The sequence below is a fragment of the Oncorhynchus gorbuscha genome, unplaced genomic scaffold (genome assembly GCF_021184085.1).
Source record: "Oncorhynchus gorbuscha isolate QuinsamMale2020 ecotype Even-year unplaced genomic scaffold, OgorEven_v1.0 Un_scaffold_2396, whole genome shotgun sequence".
NCBI classification, from domain to species: domain Eukaryota; kingdom Metazoa; phylum Chordata; class Actinopteri; order Salmoniformes; family Salmonidae; genus Oncorhynchus; species Oncorhynchus gorbuscha.
The window spans coordinates 7524-30496 of NW_025746921.1; the positions used below are offsets into that span (position 1 = coordinate 7524).

General features: G+C 46.2%; 1 long non-coding RNA gene across 1 annotated transcript; it reads right to left on the bottom strand.

Annotated features, from left to right (window-relative positions):
* Window positions 1–9702: 9702 nt before the first annotated feature.
* LOC124025732 lies at window positions 9703–12104 on the bottom strand. Its single transcript, XR_006837215.1, has 3 exons — window positions 11993–12104; window positions 10290–10483; window positions 9703–9820 (listed from the first exon to the last, which is right to left on the bottom strand). It is a non-coding gene; the product is annotated as an uncharacterized LOC124025732 (long non-coding RNA).
* Between the last annotated feature and the right edge of the window lie 10869 nt (window positions 12105–22973).

Below are 22973 nucleotides of genomic sequence, written 5' to 3' on the forward strand. Positions count from 1 at the left end.
GTGGAGTAGAGTGGACTGTGGGGGTGGAGTAGAGTGGACTGTGGGGGTGGAGTAGAGTGGACTGTGGGGGTGGAGTAGAGTGGACTGTGGGGGTGGAGGGTTTGTGTGTTGTGGCTCTGAAAGGTTTATATTTTTCACACTTGTCCCCGGTCAGGTGAGGGTCACAGGTGAGGGTGTACAGGAAATAAAATCCCTCCCCGTTGTTGTGTGTCCCCTGATTGAGGTCGAAGGTACAGTCCAACAGGTTGTCATCTTTATTCACAGGATCGTCATCCCAGACTGCCACCTTTAGACTCAGGTCTTTGTCAAAGGGACCCATGTCAAAGGTAACATTCCAGACAGGATTGTTGGACGGAATCACATCGGTCTCAATGGACTTGGAACCGTAGGTGACCACAGCGTACCTGTAGCAGGTAGAGAAACAGGAAGTTAGAAACAAACGGGAAAGATTCAAATACGATGACCTGCCACAGGAGGAGGATCAAACTCATTCCAAGGAGGACCTTCGATACCCTCCGTGGAATGAGAGAAGAGAGAAAACCCGTAGACACTTGGCCCTCCGTGGAATGAGAGAGGAGAGAGAACCCGTAGACACTTGGCCCTCCGTGGAATGAGAGAGGAGAGAAAACCCGTAGACACTTGGCCCTCAGTGGAATGAGAGAGGAGAGAAAACCCGTAGACACTTGGCCCTCCGTGGAATGAGAGAGGGGCTACTCCAGTTGGCACATACAGTGGGGCAAAAAAAGTATTTAGTCAGCCACCAATTGTGCAAGTTCTCCCACTTAAAAAGATGAGAGAGGCCTGTAATTTTCATCATAGGTACACTTCAACTATGACAGACAAAATGAGAATAAAAATCCAGAAAATCACATTGTAGGATTTTTTATGAATTTATTTGCAAATTATGGTGGAAAATAAGTATTTGGTCAATCACAAAAGTTTATCTCAATACTTTGTTATATACCCATATTGAGTCACTCATTCACATATTGAGTCACTCATTCACATATTGAATCACTCATTCAGATATTGAGTCACTCATTCACATATTGAGTCACTCATTCACATATTGAGTCACTCATTCACATATTGAATCACTCAATCACATATTGAATCACTCATTCACATATTGAATCACTCAATCACATATTGAATCACTCATTCACATATTGAATCACTCATTCACATATTGAATCACTCATTCACATATTGAATCACATATTGAATCACTCATTCACATATTGAGTCACTCATTCACATATTGAATCACTCATTCACATATTGAATCACTCATTCACATATTGAATCACTCATTCACATATTGAATCAGTCATTCACATATTGAATCAGTCATTCACATATTGAATCAGTCATTCACATATTGAATCACTCATTCACATATTGAATCAGTCATTCACATATTGAATCACTCATTCAGATATTGAGTCACTCATTCAGATATTGAGTCACTCATTCACATATTGAGTCACTCATTCACATATTGAATCACTCAATCACATATTGAATCAGTCATTCACATATTGAATCACTCATTCACATATTGAATCAGTCATTCACATATTGAATCAATCATTCACATATTGAATCACTCAAAAAAATCTAATCTCCTTACTTTTGGCAGAAGTTTTAAAAAAACAGACTTCCTGCCGGTCTTATACCTTCTCCAGATGAAGTCTCCAGAATTACAGAATAACAATTATTAGATTATTATTATTACTTATTATTAAAATGACAGAGTCTCATTATTATTAATTATCATTGGGATTACATAGTCTTCTCAACAACACATACACCGGAGCTGTTGAACCAAAATATATAAATTAGATGAAATATTTAGCGTTTTACCATTATCTCGATAATTACCAAGCCTTTTTTTTGGTTAATAGACTAGTGACAATTTAAAAGTCACACCACTCTAATGATTTTGGATTGAATTGAAATACACAACTATGATATGAAAAAACACAATTTAAATCTGTGAAGTCGGAAATCTGACCTAGATCCTCTGAATCTAAACCTTGTCATTAGAGGCTTTAAATCCACTCACCTGTTTGAATTGGTGTGAGTGGTTCTTCAGCTGATTTTGTCCTCAGATCTGTAGTCAGTGATGAAGTCTGTCTCTCCTCCTCCCTGTCTGTCTGTTTTTCTCTACAGCCAGGGATGGTCTTTTATACAGAACAGCTGACTTTCTGACTATGACAAACATTTCCAGAAAACTATTTTAAAGCTACAGTGGGGAGAACAAGTATTTGATACACTGCCGATTTTGCAAGTTTTTCTACTTACAAAGCACGTCTGTAATTTTTATCATAGGTACACTTCAACTGTGAGAGACAGAATCTAAAACAAAAATCCAGAAAATCACATTGTATGATTTTTAATGAATTAATTAGCATTTTATTGCATGACATAAGTATTTGATACATCAGAAAAGCAGAACTTAATATTTGGTACAGAAACCTTTGTTTGCAATTACAGAGATCATACGTTTCCTGTAGTTCTTGACCAGGTTTGCTCACACTGCAGCAGGGATTTTTGCCCACTCCTCCATACAGACCTTCTCCAGATCCTTCAGGTTTCGGGGCTGTCGCTGGGCAATACGGACTTTCAGCTCCCTCCAAAGATGTTCTATTGGGTTCAGGTCTGGAGACTGGCTAGGCCTCTCCAGGACCTTGAGATGCTTCTTACGGAGCCACTCCTTAGTTGCCCTGGTTGTGTGTTTCGGGTCGTTGTCATGCTGGAAGACTCAGCCACGACCCGTCTTCAATGCTCTTACTGAGGGAAGGAGGTTGTTGGCCAAGATCTCGCGATACATGGCCCCATCCATCCTCCCCTCAATACGGTGCGTCCTGTCCCCTTTGCAGAAAAGCATACCCAAAGAATGATGTTTCCACCTCCATGCTTCACGGTTAGGATGGTGTTCTTGGGGTTGTACTCATCCTTCTTCTTCCTCCAAACACGGCAAGTGGAGTTTAGACCAAAATGCTCTACTTTTGTCTCATCAGACCACATGACCTTATCCCATTCCTCCTCTGGATCATCCAGATGGTCATTGGTAAACTTCAGATGGGCCTGGACATGCACTCGCTTGAGCAGGGGGACCTTGCGTGCGCTGCAGGATTTTAATCCATGACGGCGTAGTTTGTTACTAATGGTTTTCTTTGAGACTGTGGTCCCAGCTCTCTTCAGGTCATTGACCAGGTCCTGCCGTGTAGTTCTGGGCTGATCCCTCACCTTCCTCATGATCATTGATGCCCCACGAGGTGAGATCTTGCATGAGATCCCCAGACTGAGACTGATTGACCGTCATCTTGAACTTCTTCCATTTTGTAATAATTGCGCCAACAGTTGTTGCCTTCTCAACAAGCTGCTTGCCTATTGTCCTGTAGCCCATCCCAGCCTTGTGCAGGTCTACAATTGTATCCCTGATGTCCTTACACCCTCTCTGGTCTTGGCCATTGTGGAGAGGTTGGAGTCTGATTGATTTGATTGAGTGTGTGGACAGGTGTCTTTTATACAGGTAACAAGTTCAAACAGGTGCAGTTAATACAGGTAATGAGTGGAGAACAGGAGGACTTCTTAAAGAAAAACTAACAGGTCTGTGAGAGCCGGAATTCTTACTGGTCGCTAGGTGATCAAATACTTATGTAGGAAAACCTGCAAAATCGGCAGTCAAATCAAATCAAATACTTGTTCTCCCCACTGTAACGTCCTTAACCCTTTATGATATTGGGAATTGTCCTATATTGATAGAGCTAAATTGAAATGTTTCTTACAGAACAAAATGTGGAAAGTAAATGGATAACCATGGAATCAAACGGGAACAGTTGCCTCCACGTCCCTCCCTCCCTCCCTCCATCCTCTCCATCCTCTCCTCCCTCCCTCCCTCCATCCTCTCCTCTCCTCTCCTCTCCTCTCCTCCTCTCCTCTCCTCTCCTCTCCTCTCCTCTCCTCCCTCTCCCTCCCTCCCTCCCTCCCTCCCTCCCATCCCTCCTCCTCTCCCTCCCTCCTCCCTCCCTCCCTCCCCTCCCTCCTCCCTCCCTCCCTCCCTCCCTCCCTCCCTCCCTCCCTCCCTCCTTCCCAGAAGGGTCCAGATGTGGAGGCAGGAGAAGGAGGAGACTGCCAGGGAGGCACTCTTTATGGCCATTTTACAGGCCATGATTAAGTAGTTTTATGTATTTTGTATGCACTTTATTTATAGCTATTAATTTATACATGTTCTACTGTTTCTGGTAAGTCCTTTATTTAAACCCAAAGTGGAGTTCTGTTTTCTCTTTGAAAAGTTTTGTTGTTTGTAATAATCATAAACAAACACTGGCATGTTCCAGCCCTACCGCCTGGTTCGCATTTAATGCTCTCATACGTGCAGGAGGAAATATTTGAGGTTTGTCCTTGAGAACATGATGGAAAGGGCAGTGGAAACAGGAGTGGTATGATGTTGACATCCTGTCTCACTACCCACATTGAACCATAGAAGTCTTATGTGCTTTGGCTTCAGAAGTGGGGATCTTTTTCTTTTTTTATCCAATCGGATGAACACTTCAAACAGCTTACCCAACCATTCTGAGGCGTCCGCATGGGGGGGGGGTGCTCAAATCACACCAATAGAGACATAAAAAGCTCTCTAAGGTCAGGGTGTGACAGTACTCCCACTAAAAACCTGAACCTATAGGGGAGGGTCCGGGTGGGCATTTCTCTGCGATGACGGTTCTGGTGCAGGACGTAGACCCCGCTCCACCTCTGGCTTGGCCCACTTTGGTGGCGCCTCTAGTGCAGGGACCCTCGCCGCCGACCCCGGACTGGGCACGCTCGTTGCGGGCCCCGTACTGGGCACCCTCGTTGTTCAGGCTCCGGACTGGAGGGCGACACTGGAGGCTCCGGACTGGAGGGCGTCGCTGGAGGGAGGAGACACAGAGATAGCCTGGTGCGCGGGGCTGCCACAGGGCCCACCACGCTGGGGAGACCTACAGGAGGCCTGCTGCGTAGAGGAGGCACAGGATGAACCGGGCTGTGGGGGAGCACTGGAGATCTGGTGCGCAGCCTTGCCACCTCTCCACTTGGCTGCATGCCCACTTTAGCCCGGCACGGGCTGGGACTGTTCAGTTCGTCCTATGCCTGCTCTCCGCCTGTGCCGGACTAAAGTGGGCATTCAGCCAAGTGGAGAGGTGGCAGTGCGCAGAGCCGGCGCAGGATACCCTGGGCCAAAACGGTGCACCGGAGACCAAGCGCGCTGAGCTGCCACAATCCGCCCTGGCTGGATGCCCACTCTCGCATGCCACTTGCGGGGGGCTGGCCTACAGCTCACCGGGCTATGAGCGCGTACTGGAGACACTGTGCACTTTACCGCATAACACAGTGCCTGACCAGTACCACGCTGCTTCCTGTAAGCACAGGGAGCTGGCTCAGGTCAAAAGCCTGACTCCGCCAATCTCCCCGTGGCCTGCCTCTCTTGCCTGCTTCACTGACTTTCCTCCTCGTATCGCCGCCTCTCAGCTTTAGCTGCCTCCAGTTCCTCTTTCGGGCGGCGATACTCCCCAGCCTGCCTCCAGATCCGCTTTCGGGCGGCGATACTCCCCAGCCTGCCTCCAGTTCCTCTTTCGGGCGGCGATACTCCCCAGCCTGCCTCCAGTTCCTCTTTCGGGCGGCGATACTCCCCAGCCTGCCTCCAGTTCCTCTTTCGGGCGGCGATACTCCCCAGCCTGCCTCCAGTTCCTCTTTCGGGCGGCGATACTCCCCAGCCTGCCTCCAGTTCCTCTTTCGGGCGGCGATACTCCCCAGCCTGCCTCCAGTTCCTCTTTCGGGCGGCGATACTCCCCAGCCTGTCTCCAGTTCCTCTTTCGGGCAGCGATACTCCCCAGCCTGCCTCCAGTTCCTCTTTCGGGCGGCGATACTCCCCAGCCTGTCTCCAGTTCCTCTTTCGGGCGGCGATACTCCCCAGCCTGCCTCCAGTTCCTCTTTCGGGCGGCGATACTCCCCAGCCCGTCTCCAGTTCCTCTTTCGGGCGGCGATACTCCCCAGCCTGTCTCCAGGGTCCCTTTCCGTCCAGTATCCAGGAGTCCTGAACCCTCTGCTCCTCCATACCACGCTGCTTGGTCCGCTTGTGGTGGGTAGTTCTGTACGCTCGTCGTTGCGTGAAGAAGTGGATCAAAGCGCGATACGTGTTCATGATTATTTATTTATTAAACTGAACACTGAAACAAAATAACAAAAAGCAAAACGACAACGAACAGTTCTGTCAGGTGCATATAGTTGGGGAAAAGCCACCTAAGTATGGTTCCCAATCAGAGACAACGATAGACGTGCTTCATTACACTTACACACATGCTTCATTTCACAAGTTAATTTACGGAAATACTATCATCATAATAAACCTGAAATCTACAGTCAAGGTTATACTTCTATCAACGAGAGTGAATCTATCAAAAATACACACACAAGGGATTTGTAGCTCAATGTTTAACCATTGTTTCCATAGCTCTTAACACAATGGTGTTAATATAGATGATTAACTCAACTTTAAACCTTCTAAACTTGTCAAACAAAAACAACCTTCAGTTATTACTCATCGTCTCAATCTACAGTGGGAAAGGGAAGCTCATCCAGCATCGGCAGCTCACCATCCTCTTGAAGAGCAGTAAACACGAGTGCTGAGACAGCATCTTAGATAGCCTTACGGCCTGTTAGATAGCCTTAGATAGCCTTACGGCCTGTTAGATAGCCTTACGGCCTGTTAGATATCCTTACGGCCTGTTAGATAGCCTTACGGCCTGTTAGATAGCCTTACGGCCTGTCAGATAGCCTTACGGCCTGTCAGATAGCCTTACGGCCTGTCAGATAGCCTTACGGCCTGTCAGATAGCCTTACGGCCTGTCAGATAGCCTTACGGCCTGTCAGATAGCCTTACGGCCTGTCAGATAGCCTTACGGCCTGTCAGATAGCCTTACGGCCTGTCAGATAGCCTTACGGCCTGTCAGATAGCCTTACGGCCTGTCAGATAGCCTTACGGCCTGTCAGATAGCCTTACGGCCTGTCAGATAGCCTTACGGCCTGTCAGATAGCCTTACGGCCTGTCAGATAGCCTTACGGGATCTTAGATAGCCTTACGGGATCTTAGATAGCCTTACGGGATGTTAGATAGCCTTACGGCCTGTCAGATAGCCTTACGGCCTGTCAGATAGCCTTACGGCCTGTCAGATAGCCTTACGGGATCTTAGATAGCCTTACGGGATCTTAGATAGCCTTACGGGATCTTAGATAGCCTTACGGCATGTTAGATAGCCTTACGGGATGTTAGATAGCCTTACGGCATGTTAGATAGCCTTACGGCATGTTAGATAGCCTTACGGCATGTTAGATAGCCTTACGGCATGTTAGATAGCCTTACGGCATGTTAGATAGCCTTACGGCATGTTAGATAGCCTTACGGCATGTTAGATAGCCTTACGGCATGTTAGATAGCCTTACGGCCTGTTAGATAGCCTTACGGCCTGTTAGATAGCCTTACGGGATCTTAGATAGCCTTACGGGATGTTAGATAGCCTTACGGCATGTTAGATAGCCTTACGGCATGTTAGATAGCCTTACGGCATGTTAGATAGCCTTACGGCATGTTAGATAGCCTTACGGCATGTTAGATAGCCTTACGGCATGTTAGATAGCCTTACGGCATGTTAGATAGCCTTACGGGATGTTAGATAGCCTTACAGCCTGTTAGATAGCCTTACAGCCTGTTAGATAGCCTTACAGCGTCTTAGATAGCCTTACAGCCTGTTAGATAGCCTTACAGCCTGTTAGATAGCCTTACAGCCTGTTAGATAGCCTTACAGCCTGTTAGATAGCCTTACAGCCTGTTAGATAGCCTTACAGCCTGTTAGATAGCCTTACAGCCTGTTAGATAGCCTTACAGCCTGTTAGATAGCCTTACAATAGCCTTACGGCCTGTTAGATAGCCTTACGGCCTGTTAGATAGCCTTACGGCCTGTTAGATAGCCTTACGGCCTGTTAGATATCCTTACGGCCTGTTAGATATCCTTACGGCCTGTTAGATATCCTTACGGCCTGTTAGATATCCTTACGGCCTGTTAGATAGCCTTACGGCCTGGTAGATAGCCTTACGGCCTGTTAGATAGCCTTACAGCCTGTTAGATAGCCTTACAGCCTGTTAGATAGCCTTACAGCATGTTAATAATACAATTATGCAGACTAAGCAAAAAACACACGCTGCAGCCCATTGGTCAATATGAGATCCCCAACTTCCCAACAGGGATTCCAACCAAGTTGCAAGCGTCCGCTCTAGTTGTGGGGAATAATTTTTAGCAACAGTGGCAATGTATTGGGCAAGATCAGTCACATTAGAAGAGTGACCTGGGACAAAAGTACAACATTCATCGCCAATGATTGCACAAGTGCCCCCTTGAGCTGCCAAAAGATAGTCAATAGCCTCTCTGTTTTGAAGAGTCATTTCAGCCAATTCTTTTAGTTCCCCATTCAATTGTTCCAGGGCATTTCGAGTAGCATTGCCAATTTTCTCCACGTGTCTAGAGATATGAAGAATTTGGTCTTGGGCACCTGCAACTCCACACCCAGGGAAAAACCTGTCAAAGAACCTGGAGGCAGGTGCCTGAGTGTGAGTGCCGTCAGCCAGAGACCTCTCATCTCTCCTCGTCCCAGGAGGGTTGTAGTCTCTAAAGAGATCCTTCAGATTCTGGTCATTGTTTGGAACGGTTCTCATTGCTGTCACCACAAACCCAACAGTACAAGTACCTCCCCAGTTCAGGGGAAGGCTCTGGTAAGCCATCTTACCACACAGCCAGTAGGTGCCATTAGGGCTCCTCTCAGAATGGTTCTATGTTTGTCAAACCAAATTGTAAACGGTTCCTTATCAACCTGACCATTCTCCTGTATCACCTTTAAATTGCAAGCATTTGATCCATTAATATTCATTGTACAATTACATTTGAATTCCCCCAAATAGTGATCTCCATATCCCCTAATACACCAAGGGGCAGTCGTCACCCCAGCCACTGAAATGGGTGGGAGTGATACATTATCAGGTCTCACATAACAGAATACATTGGGTTGATTATATACCTTAACATTGTTGGTCATAGTGTAAAAAGGTATTTTTCCTGCCAACGCTATAGTAAAGTTCACCCCTATGGGGACTCCTACAAGGGGGAAGCCTGCCCCTACCTTCACCGGACTCAACCCACACACCCAACAGTCCTTTCCTTTGGATGTTAGGTTGGCAACCATTTGTGCTCTAGATAAGAACAAATTGTCCTCATGGTTGTGAGGGCCAAGCAGGGCTCTCCTTCTACGGTGACCATCTACTTCTGGGCCACTACTCCAGGCCTGTGTTTGCCCCTTTGGCTCAGGACTCATTTGACCCTCTGTCGGGTTTCCTACAAGAAGACAGCCTACTGTTCCTATTAGCATTCCTGTGCTAAAGCAGAGGAGGGCCACACGGCACCGCCGGGACTGGCGAGGCCTCATCTTCTCCTGGATCAGGAACTCGTCTGCAGTGCGACGCGTGGATCCAGGTATCTCTCTCAGCAACCTTCACCGCAGTGGGGGGGGGTGGTCTTGAAGAACTTGATATCGACGGGCGTCGTTCCAACTCTTTCTCCTAAAAGTCTTTGACCACCACGGAATGACCTGGGTTTAAACAGTGTTCGGCTCCACCTGCTAGGTTCGGCAAAGACGCCTTCACCCGTGGGAAACGAGTCTTAAGAACACTGTTAAGGGGGACTAAATTATCTACAATGTCTTCCTCCGTTCCTTCCAGGGACAACCTGTTCTGGGGGAAAAAGTGTATTAGTCATTAGTCTAACGTGGTGTCTCTCAAGTCCAACCTAGGGCTACAGTCAATGGCAATGGCTAGGTCACAGTCATGGTCTTCACCGGCATCTGCTTTAGGGAGAAGCATTGAAGGGTTAACATGTAATTTCCATACTCATACATTCACATTCCCTTAGTGCCCAAACACACCCAGTATTACTCCATCTGTATCTTCAACGGTTCTCTTGCAGCTACCCCCTATGCATATATAATAACACCTTGCGCTATTTACTATTTACCAGTGGCTCTCAGACCACGTAGACACTACACGTCAATGCCTATAGACAACGGGGCTATTCCTGCCCACGTCTTTAGCCTTCTCTCTAAGACTATGGTATCTTTCCATTTACTTCATTTTTAAGGTTTAGTTTTATTTTTTTATTTTTTGAAATGTTTTTTAAAATAAAAATTCATTTAAATTAACTTACTGAAAAGTCAGTAGATATGTCCCTCTATTGTTCACTTATGATATGTCTCCTATGGTCTGGGCGGGTCCCAGTCGTCTTTTCATCAGATGAGAAATTCCCTCACGCCTTCCCATAGGATGTGCAGAATCAATCATCCTGTTTGTGATGCCAGAACTGGGCTGTTCTGCCAATTGGTCTGAGGAGATCACAGTCACCTGCACAAACCACAATAGAGTGAGAGAGAACAAGCACAAGATGTACAATGCAAGGCTTTCTCTTCAGACAACAACATTTCCCACCACACTTCCTGTATGGTTAATAATGGCTTGCCATTGGATACACTTCCTGTATGGTTAATAATGGCTTGCCATTGGATACACTTCCTGTATGGTTAATAATGGCTTGCCATTGGTTACACTTCCTGTATGGTTAATAATGGCTTGCCATTGGATACACTTCCTGTATGGTTAATAATGGCTTGCCATTGGTTACACTTCCTGTATGGTTAATAATGGCTTGCCATTGGTTACACTTCCTGTATGGTTAATAATGGCTTGCCATTGGTTACACTTCCTGTATGGTTAATAATGGCTTGCCATTGGTTACACTTCCTGTATGGTTAATAATGGCTTGCCATTGGATACACTTCCTGTATGGTTAATAATGGCTTGCCATTGGTTACACTTCCTGTATGGTTAATAATGGCTTGCCATTGGTTACACTTCCTGTATGGTTAATAATGGCTTGCCATTGGTTACACTTCCTGTATGGTTAATAATGGCTTGCCATTGGTTACACTTCCTGTATGGTTAATAATGGCTTGCCATTGGATACACTTCCTGTATGGTTAATAATGGCTTGCCATTGGTTACACTTCCTGTATGGTTAATAATGGCTTGCCATTGGTTACAATGTTTGCCAGCTATGGTATACGAGGCGATAGTAGGCCTAGTAGGACAAGGCTATCTAAGTGTGCACATGATGTAAGTAAAAGGTTATTATGAATTATTTAATGAAAACAAAATGTATGTGATTCAACTCGACTCTCCAGAGTTTTCTTCAACTGATAACTAAAACTAATGATGGATGAAATTATTCAAATGTGACTAAGATTTAAGGTCTTTTGAGACTAAAAAATATCAAATAGTTATCAAAATAAATACTTGTGTCAAACAATCTCTGAGATGAGCACATATACACTCTCTCTCACACACACACACACACACACACACACACACACACACACACACACACACACACACACACACACACACACACACACACACACACACACACACACACACACACACACACACGTGAACCAAAATACTCAAAAGAAAATTGGGAGATTAAATGTAGTGTTTACCTTTAGAGTTTTTTTGAGTGACAACTCAAACCTTTGTTTGGTTAGTAGAATTGAATGACACAATTATGAGATTTTTAAAAAATGTACATTTTCAAAACATCTGCAAAGTCGCAAATCTGACAAAGTTTCATCTGGATCTAAATGGTGCCATGTAGACAGTCTACAGGTCTGGAGTCAGTGATGATAAGGTATTAATGAGGAGCAGACAGTCTACAGGTCTGGAGTCAGTGATGAGAAGGTATTAATGAGGAGCTGACAGTCTACAGGTCTGGAGTCAGTGATGAGAAGGTATTAATGAGGAGCAGACAGTCTACAGGTCTGGGTCTTCCTGTTCTTTCCCAGTTGTAAATCCACTCACCTCTTTACATTGGTGTGAGAGGTTCTTCAGATGAGTTTCTCCTCAGATCTGGAGTCAGTGATGAAGTCTGTCTCTCCCTCCTCTCTGTCTGTCTGCTTCTCCCTACAGCCAGGGATGGTCTTTTATACACTACAGCTGAGTGTGCTACATGTCTGTACCTGCGTGTGTGTGTGCGTGTGTGTGTGTGTGTGTGTGTGTGTGTGTGTGTGTGTGTGTGTGTGTGTGTGTGTGTGTGTGTGCTGTAGCTATTACGGAACTCAACTGCTTCTTCCTGTTCCACAGAAAAACAACAACAAAACCCTGTGTACATGAGGGAGAAAGTCAAAGTTTGACTGTGGTGTTCATTGCTAGAGATACATAGTGTAGCTATGGTAACAGATCAATGGAACCCCGCGGGGTGTAGCACAAGGACCCAGTCACCGTCACCCATTCAAAGAAGCTGATCCGTCAAATCAGTCATAATGTATGTAATAATCTAATCTAATTGTTTTTAAATTAAATGTTTTAATATTTATCTAATGGGCCTATAATGAGGTTACTATAGTGTGATGTTTATTCAGCTGTTTTCGCTGCGTAATATTTAGAAGTTGTCATTTTCTGGTGTCATTTTTTTGGGGGGGTGGGGGGGGGGGTATAATGCTAACTCCCTTTCAAATAAACGGGTGACATAGCTACTGAGGTAGAAATGGGTGTCGGAAGTTGTTTGTTAATAATGACATTAAATTGTTTTTGGGGATGGCATCCATAGAAGCATTATACTGTAATCTGATTTTTTTTACCAGAACATAGTGTATAATGCACATATAAACATTAGCCTAAATTTAGGCACATTTATATGGGCGGCAATGAGGATGAGTTGGTACCTACATGGTTTTGGCCAAACTGTTACATAATCTATTATAGTGAATTCAAAGGGTAGACAATGTAACTCCTAATCACAGCGGGTTGTGATACAGTCTGGATTTGATCCAGGTTGTCTGTAGTGACATATCACTGAGATGCAGTGACCTTAGACCTCTGCTCCAGTTGGAAGCCCTGGGTAATACTGACCTCTACGAGAACCCTGGTCCAGTTGGAAGCCCTGGGTAATACTGACCTCTACGAGAACCCTGGTCCAGTTGGAAGCCCTGGGTAATACTGATCTCAACGAGAACCCTGGTCCAGTTAGAAGCCCTGGGTAATACTGACCTCAACGAGACCTCTGCTCCAGTTGGAAGCCCTGGGTAATACTGACCTCAACGAGAACCCTGGTCCAGTTGGAAGCCCTGGGTAATACTGACCTCAACGAGAACCCTGGTCCAGTTGGAAGCCCTGGGTAATACTGACCTCAACGAGAACCCTGCTCCAGTTGGAAGCCCTGGGTAATACTGACCTCAACGAGAACCCTGCTCCAGTTGGAAGCCCTGGGTAATACTGACCTCAACGAGAACCCTGGTCCAGTTGGAAGCCCTGGGTAATACTGACCTCAACGAGAACCCTGGTCCAGTTGGAAGCCCTGGGTAATACTGACCTCAACGAGAACCCTGCTCCAGTTGGAAGCCCTGGGTAATACTGACCTCAACGAGAACCCTGCTCCAGTTGGAAGCCCTGGGTAATACTGACCTCAACGAGAACCCTGCTCCAGTTGGAAGCCCTGGGTAATACTGACCTCAACGAGAACCCTGGTCCAGTTGGAAGCCCTGGGTAATACTGACCTCAACGAGAACCCTGCTCCAGTTGGAAGCCCTGGGTAATACTGACCTCAACGAGAACCCTGCTCCAGTTGGAAGCCCTGGGTAATACTGACCTCAACGAGAACCCTGCTCCAGTTGGAAGCCCTGGGTAATACTGACCTCAACGAGAACCCTGCTCCAGTTGGAAGCCCTGGGTAATACTACCTCAACGAGAACCCTGCTCCAGCAACCATCAACCCTGTCCTTCAAACACACACACAATAAAAAAGTGGTCACACACACACACACAAACAGGGACACACACCCACACACACAGGGACACACACACAGGGACACACACACACACACACACACACACGGACACACACCCACACACACATGGACACACACCCACACACACATGGACACACACCTACACACACACAAACACAAACAGGGACACACACAAACAGGGACACACCCACACACACATGGACACACCCACACACACATGGACACACACCTACACACACACAAACACAAACAGGGACACACACACACAGGGACACACCCACACACACAGGGACACACACCCACACCCACACAGGGACACACACCCACACCCACACACACACACAGGGACACACACCCACACACACAGGGACATACAGGGACACAAACACACACCCACACACACAGGGACACACACCCACACACACTGGGACACAAAGGGACACACACACACACAGGGACACAAAGGGACACACACACACACAGGGACACAAACACACACAGGGACACACACCCACACACACTGGGACACAAAGGGACACACACACACACACACACACAGGGACACACACCCACACACACTGGGACACAAAGGGACACACACACACACACACACAGGGACACAAACACACACGTTGATATCATGTTCCAAATGCCAGAAGTACAGTGTGTGTGTGTGTGTGTGTGTGTGTGTGTGTGTGTGTGTGTGTGTGTGTGTGTGTGTGTGTGTGTGTGTGTGTGTGTGTGTGTGTGTGTGTGTGTGTGTGTGTGTGTGTGTGTGTGTGTGTGTGTGTGTGTGTTCGCCTGTGTTCATGTGTTACCTGTGCTGAACAGTGCCACATCTCCCCCATTGCGTGCAGAGTTGCAGAGTCACTGAACTGAGAAACACAACACAACGAGGTGGAGGGATATCATGGACAGACAGATGATGGAGATTGTTCCCTGCTCTGGATAAAGATCAACAACAACCCAACCAAGTCAAACAAACCCACAGACACACTCTCAACCTGAGAGGGAAAAGGAGAGACAGATGGAGAGAGAGATAATGTCGACTGATCGCGTACAATTCCCCACTGTTCTGGTTGCTACATCGTTTACCTGGTCTTGCGAAAGCAGACTTTTGCAATGTTCAGAGGTAAACTCCATATAAATGTGAATCGATTCTCGAATCACGATGGTCTTGCTATCAAACAGCAAGGTTTATTCCATCTAAATGTGAATCGGTTCTCGAATCATGATGGTCTTGCTATCTCAAACAACAAGGTTTATTCCATCTAAACGTGAATCGATTCTCGAATCACGATGGTCTTGCTATCTCAAACAACAAGGTTTATTCCATCTAAATGTGAATCGATTCTCGAATCATGATACGGTTCTAGAAGCATAAAGCCTTCTACTTTCATATCACATCAAAATGTATTTCCCAAATGCTAAATTTCTGTACACCACCACAGGAGGCTGGTGAGGGGAGGATGTCTGGAATGGAGAAAATGAAGTGGTGTCATGGAAACCAGGTATTAGATTCCATTCCTTCCGTTCCAACCATTACTATGAGGCCGTCCTTCTGCCATTACAAATCAAATCGAATTGTATTGTGAAATGCTTACTTACAAGCCCTTAACCAACGATGCAGTTTAAAGAAAATATCTAAACAATAAAAAATAACAAAAAGTAAGAGGAAAGAAAACAAAAAATTAAGAGCAACAGTAAATAACAATAGTGGGGTGAAATATAGGGGATACCAGTACAGAGTCAATGTGTCAATGTGGAGACTATATACAGGGGATACCAGTACAGAGTCAATGTGTCAATGTGGAGGTTATATACAGGGGATACCAGTACAGAGTCAATGTGTCAATGTGGAGGTTATATACAGGGGATACCAGTAGAGTCAATGTGTCAATGTGGAGGCTATATACAGGGGATACCAGTACAGAGTCAATGTGTCAATGTGGAGGTTATATACAGGGGATACCAGTACAGAGTCAATGTGTCAATGTGGAGGTTATATACAGGGGATACCAGTACAGAGTCAATGTGTCAATGTGGAGGTTATATACAGGGGATACCAGTACAGAGTCAATGTGTCAATGTGGAGGCTATATACAGGGGATACCAGTACAGAGTCAATGTGTCAATGTGGAGGTTATATACAGGGGATACCAGTACAGAGTCAATGTGTCAATGTGGAGGTTATATACAGGGGATACCAGTACAGAGTCAATGTGTCAATGTGGAGGTTATATACAGGGGATACCAGTACAGAGTCAATGTGTCAATGTGGAGGTTATATACAGGGGATACCAGTACAGAGTCAATGTGGAGACTATATACAGGGGGTACCAGTACAGAGTCAATGTGTCAATGTGGAGGTTATATACAGGGGATACCAGTACAGAGTCAATGTGGAGGTTATATACAGGGGATACCAGTACAGAGTCAATGTGGAGACTATATACAGGGGGTACCAGTACAGAGTCAATGTGTCAATGTGGAGGTTATATACAGGGGATACCAGTACAGAGTCAATGTGTCAATGTGGAGGTTATATACAGGGGGTACCAGTACAGAGTCAATGTGTCAATGTGGAGGTTATATACAGGGGATACCAGTACAGAGTCAATGTGTCAATGTGGAGGTTATATACAGGGGATACCAGTACAGAGTAAATGTGTCAATGTGGAGGTTATATACAGGGGATACCAGTACAGAGTAAATGTGTCAATGTGGAGGTTATATACAGGGGATACCAGTACAGAGTCAATGTGTCAATGTGGAGGTTATATACAGGGGATACCAGTACAGAGTCAATGTGTCAATGTGGAGGTTATATACAGGGGATACCAGTACAGAGTCAATGTGTCAATGTGGAGGTTATATACAGGGGATACCAGTACAGAGTCAATGTGGAGACTATATACAGGGGATACCAGTACAGAGTCAATGTGTCAATGTGGAGGTTATATACAGGGGATACCAGTACAGAGTCAATGTGTCAATGTGGAGGTTATATACAGGGGATACCAGTACAGAGTCAATGTGGAGGTTATATACAGGGGATACCAGTACAGAGTCAATGTGGAGGTTATATACAGGGGATACCAGTACAGAGTCAATGTGTCAATGTGGAGGTTATATACAGGGGATACCAGTACAGAGTAAATGTGGAGGTTATATACAGGGGATACCAGTACAGAGTAAATGTGGAGACTATATACAGGGGGTACCAGTACAGAGTCAATGTGTCAATGTGGAGGTTATATACAGGGGATACCAGTACAGAGTAAATGTGGAGACTATATACAGGGGGTACCAGTACAGAGTAAATGTGGAGACTATATACAGGGGATACCAGTACAGAGTCAATGTGTCAATGTGGAGGTTATATACAGGGGATACCAGTACAGAGTCAATGTGGAGGTTATATACAGGGGATACCAGTACAGAGTCAATGTGTCAATGTGGAGGTTATATACAGGGGATACCAGTACAGAGTAAATGTGGAGGTTATATACAGGGGATACCAGTACAGAGTAAATGTGGAGACTATATACAGGGGGTACCAGTACAGAGTCAATGTGTCAATGTGGAGGTTATATACAGGGGATACCAGTACAGAGTAAATGTGGAGACTATATACAGGGGGTACCAGTACAGAGTAAATGTGGAGACTATATACAGGGGATACCAGTACAGAGTAAATGTGGAGACTATATACAGGGGGTACCAGTACAGAGTCAATGTGTCAATGTGGAGGTTATATACAGGGGATACCAGTACAGAGTAAATGTGGAGACTATATACAGGGGGTACCGGTACAGAGTCAATGTGGGTGCTATATACAGGGGGTACCAGTACAGAGTAAATGTGTCAATGTGGAGGCTATATACAGGGGGTACCGGTACAGAGTCAATGTGGAGGCTACATACAGTGGGTACCGGTACAGAGTCAATGTGGAGGCTATATACAGTGGGTACCGGTACAGAGTCAATGTGGAGGCTACATACAGGGGGTACAGGTACAGAGTCAATGTGGGGGCTATATACAGGGGGTACCAGTACAGAGTCAATGTGGGGGCTATATACAGGGGGTACCGGTACAGAGTCAATGTGGAGGCTATATATACAGGAGATACCGGTACAGAGTCAATGTTGAGGCTATATACAGGGGATACCGGTACAGAGTCAATGTGGAGGCTATATACAGGGGGTACCAGTACAGAGTCAATATGGAGGCTATATACAGGGGATACCGGTACAGAGTCAATGTGGAGGCTACATACAGGGGGTACAGGTACAGAGTCAATGTGGGGGCTATATACAGGGGGTACCGGTACAGAGTCAATGTGGAGGCTATATACAGGGGGTACCAGTACAGAGTCAATGTGGAGGCTATATATACAGGAGATACCGGTACAGAGTCAATGTAGAGGCTATATACAGGGGATACCGGTACAGAGTCAATGTGGAGGCTATATACAGGGGGTACCAGTACAGAGTCAATATGGAGGCTATATACAGGGGATACCGGTACAGAGTCAATGTGGAGGCTATATACAGGGGGTACCAGTACAGAGTCAATGTGGAGGCTATATATACAGGAGATACCGGTATAGAGTCAATGTAGAGGCTATATACAGGGGGTACCGGTACAGAGTCAATATGGAGGCTATATACAGGGGGTACCAGTACAGAGTCAATGTGGAGGCTATATACAGGGGATACCGGTACAGAGTCAATGTGGAGGCTATATACAGGGGGTACCATTACAGAGTCAATGTGGAGGCTATATACAGGGGGTACCATTACAGAGTCAATGTGGAGGCTATATACAGGGGATACCGGTACAGAGTCAATGTGGAGGCTATATACAGGGGGTACCAGTACAGAGTCAATGTGGAGGCTATATACAGGGGGTACCGTTACAGAGTCAATGTGGAGGCTATATACAGGGGGTACCGGTACAGAGTCAATGTGGAGGCTATATACAGGGGGTACCAGTACAGAGTCAATGTGGAGGCTATATACAGGGGATACCGGTACAGAGTCAATGTGGAGGCTATATACAGGGGGTACCAGTACAGAGTCAATGTGGAGGCTATATACAGGGGGTACCATTACAGAGTCAATGTGGAGGCTATATACAGGGGATACCGGTACAGAGTCAATGTGGAGGCTATATACAGGGGGTACCAGTACAGAGTCAATGTGGAGGCTATATACAGGGGGTACCATTACAGAGTCAATGTGGAGGCTATATACAGGGGGTACCGGTACAGAGTCAATGTGGAGGCTATATACAGGGGGTACCGGTACAGAGTCAATGTGGAGGCTATATACAGGGGGTACCAGTACAGAGTCAATGTGGAGGCTATATACAGGGGGTACCGGTATAGAGTCAATGTAGAGGCTATATACAGGGGGTACCGGTACAGAGTCAATATGGAGGCTATATACAGGGGGTACCAGTACAGAGTCAATGTGGAGGCTATATACAGGGGATACCGGTACAGAGTCAATGTGGAGGCTATATACAGGGGGTACCGGTACAGAGTCAATGTGGAGGCTATATACAGGGGGTACCGGTACAGAGTCCATGTGGAGGCTATATACAGGGGGTACCAGTACAGAGTCAATGTGGAGGCTATATACAGGGGATACCGGTACAGAGTCAATGTGGAGGCTATATACAGGGGGTACCAGTACAGAGTCAATGTGGAGGCTATATACAGGGGGTACCGGTACAGAGTCAATGTGGAGGCTATATACAGGGGGTACCGGTACAGAGTCAATGTGGAGGCTATATACAGGGGATACCGGTACAGAGTCAATGTGGAGGCTATATACAGGGGGTACCGGTACAGAGTCAATGTGGAGGCTATATACAGGGGGTACCGGTACAGAGTCAATGTGGAGGCTATATACAGGGGGTACCGGTACAGAGTCAATGTGGAGGCTATATACAGGGGGTACCAGTACAGAGTCAATGTGGAGGCTATATACAGGGGGTACCCGGAACAGAGTCAATGTGGAGACTATATACAGGGGGTACAGGTACAGAGTCAATGTGGGGGCTATATACAGGGGGTACCAGTACAGAGTCAATGTGGAGGCTATATACAGGGGATACCAGTACAGAGTCAATGTGTCAATGTGGAGGCTATATACAGGGGGTACCAGTACAGAGTCAATGTGGAGGCTATATAAAGGGGGTACCAGTACAGAGTCCATGTGGAGGCTATATACACGGGGTACCGGTACAGAGTCAATGTGGGGGCTATATACAGGGGGTACCGGTACAGAGTCAATGTGGAGGCTATATACAGGAGATACCAGTACAGAGTCAATGTGTCAATGTGGAGGCTATATACAGGGGATACCGGTACAGAGTCAATGTGGAGGCTATATACAGGGGGTACCAGTACAGAGTCAATGTGTCAATGTGGAGGCTATATACAGGGGGTACCAGTACAGAGTCAATGTGTCAATGTGGAGACTATATACAGGGGGTACCGGTACAGAGTCAATGTGGAGGCTATATACAGGGGATACCGGTACAGAGTCAATGTGGAGGCTATATACAGGGGATACCGGTACAGAGTCAATGTGGAGGCTATATACAGGGGGTACCGGTATAGAGTCAATGTAGAGGCTATATACAGGGGGTACCGGTACAGAGTCAATATGGAGGCTATATACAGGGGGTACCAGTACAGAGTCAATGTGGAGGCTATATACAGGGGATACCGGTACAGAGTCAATGTGGAGGCTATATACAGGGGGTACCGGTACAGAGTCAATGTGGAGGCTATATACAGGGGGTACCGGTACAGAGTCCATGTGGAGGCTATATACAGGGGGTACCGGTACAGAGTCCATGTGGAGGCTATATACAGGGGGTACCGGTACAGAGTCAATGTGGAGGCTATATACAGGGGGTACCGGTACAGAGTCAATGTGGAGGCTATATACAGGGGGTACCAGTACAGAGTCAATGTGGAGGCTATATACAGGGGGTACCGGTACAGAGTCAATGTGGAGGCTATATACAGGGGGTACCAGTACAGAGTCAATGTGGAGGCTATATACAGGGGGTACCCGGAACAGAGTCAATGTGGAGACTATATACATGGGGTACAGGTACAGAGTCAATGTGGGGGCTATATACAGGGGGTACCAGTACAGAGTCAATGTGGAGGCTATATACAGGGGATACCAGTACAGAGTCAATGTGTCAATGTGGAGGCTATATACAGGGGGTACCAGTACAGAGTCAATGTGGAGGCTATATAAAGGGGGTACCAGTACAGAGTCCATGTGGAGGCTATATACACGGGGTACCGGTACAGAGTCAATGTGGGGGCTATATACAGGGGGTACCGGTACAGAGTCAATGTGGAGGCTATATACAGGAGATACCAGTACAGAGTCAATGTGTCAATGTGGAGGCTATATACAGGGGATACCGGTACAGAGTCAATGTGGAGGCTATATACAGGGGGTACCAGTACAGAGTCAATGTGTCAATGTGGAGGCTATATACAGGGGGTACCAGTACAGAGTCAATGTGTCAATGTGGAGACTATATACAGGGGTACGGTACAGAGTCAATGTGGAGGCTATATACAGGGGATACCGGTACAGAGTCAATGTGGAGGCTATATACAGGGGATACCGGTACAGAGTCAATGTGGAGGCTATATACAGGGGTACCGGTACAGAGTCAATGTGGAGGCTATATACAGGTACATAGCCTCCACATTGACTCTGTTCCGGGTACCCCCTGTATATAGCCTCCACATTGACTCTGTACCGGTATCCCCTGTATATAGCCTCCACATTGACTCTGTACCGGTATCCCCTGTATATAGCCTCCACATTGACTCTGTACCGGTACCCCCTGTATATAGCCTCCACATTGACTCTGTACCGGTATCCCCTGTATATAGCCTCCACATTGACTCTGTACCGGTACCCCGTGTATATAGCCTCCACATTGACTCTGTACCGGTATCCCCTGTATATAGCCTCCACATCAGGTCACATCTCACCACCCATATTGATCAGGTCACACCTCACCACCCCATATTGATCAGGTCACACCTCACCACCCATATTGATCAGGTCACACCTCACCACCCCATATTGATCAGGTCATACCTCACCACCCCATTTTGAGCAGGTCACACCTCATAACCCATATTGAGCAGGTCACACCTCACCACCCCATATTGATCAGGTCACACCTCACCACCCCATATTGATCAGGTCAAACCTCACCACACTGACACAAATGCAGCAAACATACTGCATCTGAAAGGCCATTAAAAGGACGGTGATCAGTGTTTAGGGGAAATGGGTCATTTAATACAAACTGTTATGCAACGTTTATTGAACTGAACACACAGTAGCAGCAGCGTCAGACAGACACCCAAAAAAATAAAAGTCCAGAGACAGGTTTACAAAATAAGAGTCCTTTAATGGTGGGAGATGAACAGATCATATGAAGTGCCTCTTGGCAGATTCAAGCTTACAAAACACTTCCCCACATGCATACTGGGTAATGTAGTTCCCTGGAACATAGAAGATACAGTGAAGCAGTAAATGGAATGGGGGGGGGACTACAAACATGGCAGACAGAGTGGACTGTGCCCTGACTATTTTCCAACCTAAGGGAAAGCCATTTAAATAATCCCATGAGTCAGCCTTCTACGTGTCGGTCTCCTATGAGAGAGTATTGAACACTGGTCTACCACTAACCATCTGACATGTTATCATCGAGAGAGAATAATGCCTTGGCAAACAGAGAAGGGACACGATAAAGTAGGGGGTGGAGGGGTAATGGTCCATGTGAACACACAGACTCACACTCATTCGCTCAGTCAGTCAGTCACTAACGACAGGTCTCTTATTTTCACACACACAACGATGTAGCCATGGCAATGGATACAGGGGATAAGGGGTGTTGATGGTGTCAGTGTAAAGTTGCATATAGAACAGAACGGTGTGGGGGGCTTCTAAGGGTAGTAGGGAGGACAA